The 4624-nt window shown below is 36.5% G+C and overlaps 1 long non-coding RNA gene across 1 annotated transcript; it reads left to right on the top strand.

The window, feature by feature from the left end:
- Positions 1-2084: 2084 nt before the first annotated feature.
- Positions 2085-4378, top strand: LOC139719381 (uncharacterized). The gene is made up of 3 exons (XR_011710100.1): positions 2085-2135; positions 2793-2989; positions 3970-4378. It is a non-coding gene; the product is annotated as an uncharacterized lncRNA (long non-coding RNA).
- Positions 4379-4624: the final 246 nt, after the last annotated feature.

Below are 4624 nucleotides of genomic sequence, written 5' to 3'. Positions count from 1 at the left end.
TTTATATTTCTGCAACCGAGTCTCACAATTATAAAGAGTCCAAATGAAGAGAAATAATGACAGTAAATACAGTGTAGTAACATTATGATTGAGAAGCTTCCTATCCAAAGAAACGGGGTTTCTGTGACTTAAGGATTATTCGGTCGTGTTTTAACAATGTTAAGTATGTCCTCAGTTGATTTTCCACAATTATGGTACAAGGAATCTAAATGAAATAGTTGTTTTCTGCGTCAAAGCTATTGCGTGGTCCCTGCTCTTTGCATGCAGGAGTCTTTTGTACCACATGTGTGCATGTGTTACACTTAGTGGGGTTTTTATATTGATACAACCAAAAATTAGTATAGATATTATAATTGTCACGTAATATATATTTTGTGATATATATATATATATATATATATATATATATATACGTGTATATAAGTGATTTATTTCCTCTCGCAAACAGAAGATCATCCGGGCATGCCTTTCTCAGAAAGAGGAGAAGACAGAAGATTCCATGTCTTTCAAAGACACTTGTAAGCTACTCTGGGGAGTTTTCAAAAATGTAAGAATCTGTCGTATTCTTGTCATTGACAATGCTTTGTTTGCAATGTTTTTTTTTTTCGTGAACTCAACACGAAAGTTTGCCAGTTGTGTTGTTACAATGTGATAAGAATATTAGTAGTAATAATGATACATCAAATTCTAAGTTGCCAATTCCATCTACTAGTTAAATGCTCTATAACAAATATTGTAAGCCAAGTTAAAGAAATGCTTCTTGAGATTATTTTAACTGCTTCAGTAGAATCACTATTCTTGATCAGTAATTGAGGGAGTGAGTTCTGTAGAGTAGATCCAGCGTGAGCAAACGTTCCCCCCCCCCAACCAACTTTGTATGCTCCCTAGGGATAACAAGGAGGCCAGAGTTCTGAGAACGTAAGAGTCTAGACGGAATGTATTGGTTTACCAGGCCAATGTTACACTGAGGAACAGTGAAATAAGGACAAAAAAAAATCTTGAAAATAAAGTGCCTGTCTATAGGCAACCAATGAAGTTATTTCGGAACTAGTGTAGTGTGACTGTGTTTGTTGGAGAGGGTCACTACACGAGCAGCTGCATTCTGTAATTCTGTGCATTTGATGACCCCGCTGGTATCCTGCCTCAAGTCAAAATCATCTACGAGATTGTGAAGCAGCTTATAAACGAAATCTTATCGTATACAAAGAAAAAAAGTCGTTAAAGATAAAAGACCTTTGGGGAATTTGGAAATGAACGAACATTTTAAAGTTTTCTTCTCAACCCTGCTCAAAGTTTATCTAATGATTGTGTTATTGTAACGCGTACATGATAAAATATTCAATTTGCGATTTTCATGCATCATCAAGTCAAAGGGCATCCAGGTATGAACTGCACATAATAGACTGCCAGGGCTATGATAACTTTTTTCTGACATCTGCGTGACACACAAACATGTTAATCATGAGAAGGTTCCGGTTGAAAAAATAAACGAAAAAATGAATGCCGTTTCTTATAACCAATATCACCACTTTTTATAGAATATTCTGCCAATGTGTAAAATGTGTTTAAACAGTGTCTTGCAAGTGTGAATGATAAGAATTCAGTTCTCAAACATCTTTTCTTGTCTTTCGACTCGTATTGATAAATCCATGGCTGCTGAAGCATTGCTGCATGCTATCACGAACGCTTAACAACATAATCCCATTAGAAATTCTTTATTTCTGTTTTCTCATCAAAATATAATTATATATTTTTTTTAATTAACCCGCCCGACACAAAACATACCAATATCATAATCTGAATGGTGCGCAATCATTGAAATCGCGCTTGCACCTATTCTAATACCTATGAGGGCATTTAAACACACACACACATACACACACACACACTCTCATTCACTTTCAACCTCTCTCACATGCACATAATTCACAACGCAGATAAAGTGGCACGCCTTGGCCGTATGGTACACCTTCTTCGTCACCCTTTCGGTCTTCCCCGTAATCTTGTCGGAAATCCCTTCGGTAGCTGCCGAACCGTCCGAGTTTGTCCGAGATTACTTCGTGCCTCTTGTTTGCTTCTTCACTTTCAATTTATGCGACTGTGTGGGCAGTCTCCCGCCGAAATGGTTCACATGGGTAAGCATAGTAGCCAACATTTTTTTCTATTGTCGTTCTAGCAAAATCATTATACTGTATGTTGTGATTTTCGTAGTTTGAGGGACAATGCCTTGGGATAGATTCATTGAGATTGATTTTTAGCGGGGATACAATCTTATCTCAAAAGTATTTTTGACTAAGATATTTATCAACGTGGTTCGGCCCGTTCGGGGAGTCGGTTGGTATGTTAGTCTTTTCAGATAGAAGGGTCATTTTTTAAACAAATTTCAAACTATTTTCTTTGACCTTACAAGGAGAGATTGTTTCTCCATCTGTGGATGGAAATACTCATAGTTGCAAGGACAAAAGTGCTATGATAACGTAGCGCAAAAAACAAACAAACAAACAAACAAACTATCAAATTAACTCGATATTTAAATCATGGTCGAGGTGACCGTTTCACTAAACTTGTCAGAGCGATCGATTCAACTGCCTGCATGTACGACACGAGATTAATTGGCTTGAAATACTTCAGGGAGAGAGAATTCAAACTTCAATTGAGGGTTTATGACATCACCTCCGGACCGCAATACTGATTAAGAGTGAACATTCTTAATACTGATTAAGAGTGAACATGCTGTATTGCCCAATGCTGTTTAATGAATATTTTGGTATAATTGTCTTACGGTCTTACAGAGAAGTCAATTTTGCATACTACCATTTGTGGCCTTGCGTGGGGTGTTCATACCCTTGTTCGTCTTCTGCAACTTCCGACCTGACTCGAGGAAAACTCCGGTACTCATCCACAACGATGGTCTATACATCTTTCTGGTTATTATTTTTTCCTTGTCCAATGGCTACCTGAAGACTGTGCTCATGATGGACGGACCGAAGTAAGATCAAAATATCATCATGATTTAAAGAAAAAATTGACTTTTGTACTCATTGTGAAGAAGTTATGAAATATTTTAAGGTTATTTGCATTGTTTGAAGGTCATTCCCATTGAATCATCTTTTTTGTTTCTTTTTTTTTGTCGGGAATTTTTGAAGAAGAAAGATATAACTGTCGAGAAATCATTTAGAAATTAAAACGCTTCTTTCAGTGAAACAGTCTGAACACACATGGGTAAGTTTCTTAACTGTAAGGAGAAAAATGTATCAACATGAAAGGAAAAAACATACGACACCTTCATAATGCGTTTTCTTTTCTTTCTGTTCCTGTAATATGCAATTGAAGTGTTTCGTTTGCTTGATTTCATCTTATCCATTAAATTCAAATTGAAGACAATAAATATGAATCGGAATGAAGGTTCACTGCGAGATGTTTTAAGCAAGAGATCAGATGCAGACGAAACTTCCATTCTTATTTTCCTGTATTCTATTTACTTCAGCCGTTACTTTCAGTGAACTGAAACAAAACTGGACAAATAAATGACATCAAATAGATAATGTAATCAAATCATAAAGACAGGATGACAAATGCTAGCTAATATTCAAGGAACTCATGTATTTACAATTCATACATTTAAGCTGTCACTTATAAGCAGAAAGGGAACGGACAGGATTACTGTGCAGAAATTTGGTTTGATTGTGTTTGTAATATTGTGTAAGTGCGTGAATCCAATAAACTCATTGGTAAGAACAAATTTTGCAGAAGGGTTTCATGCAACATGACATCCAAACAGTCTGCTTTATTTCGGATAAGATGGAGACCTGAAGTCTTTCGTGGATTTCTCTTTTTTTTTTAACTTAGTTTCAATATGTAAACAGTAATACTGACATTCAAGGTGAATATCTGAAGTTTTTAGAGGACTTTCTTTTTCTGGTACTCACCCTTTACGATACCTTTATCATTACTGTTTTCCAATTACAGGGATTCTTCGAGGCCAGACAAGGCAGCTTCAATGATGATCTTCTTTTTAATTTTTGGAATTCTCTGCGGGATTGCTTTTTCCAACGTTCTTCTATTAGTCTAGACCTGAAATTAATTGCAAATCACCCGTTTTAGATTTTAAAGGGATATCATAATTTTGGTTGAGACCTAACTTTAGGTTTCGAACATATTTGGGTGAGATAAATTATGATTTTATGATATGGTTGTTTAACTGCATGGTTCCTTATTTTGTCCGTCTCCTTATATTGTGTGGATACCCTAACTGTCAGTACATTAAAAACAAAAGCTCGCAACTCTTACCTGTCCTATACCTGTCTTACCAGCTCACAAATCTTACCTGCCAGAGGATACCCTCTGTACTGTTTCTGTGTGTACCCATGTGCAAAATGCTGATGGTATACTATACACCGAATCTTTCGTGTATTAGGATTTTCTTTGTATTTTCCCTTGTCTTTTGGGTGATACATTGAAGTATGCACAATCATGTGCCGTTTGATTCAGGCAATGTTATGTCATTAGCAGAGCTACCAAGTCTCACGCATTCTGCGTGAGACTCAAGCATTTAGGGTCTGTCTCACGATCTCACGCATGGCACCCATTTTTCTCACGCATTGGGTGAAGTCTGCAACTTGGG

Source organism: Diadema antillarum, unplaced genomic scaffold, assembly GCF_040938485.1.
Source record: "Diadema antillarum isolate AM-2024a unplaced genomic scaffold, OU_Dant_1.0 scf00000109, whole genome shotgun sequence".
NCBI classification, from domain to species: Eukaryota; Metazoa; Echinodermata; class Echinoidea; order Diadematoida; family Diadematidae; genus Diadema; species Diadema antillarum.
The sequence above is the reverse complement of the archived record's forward strand: the minus strand, read 5'-3'. Positions and strand labels throughout refer to the sequence as shown.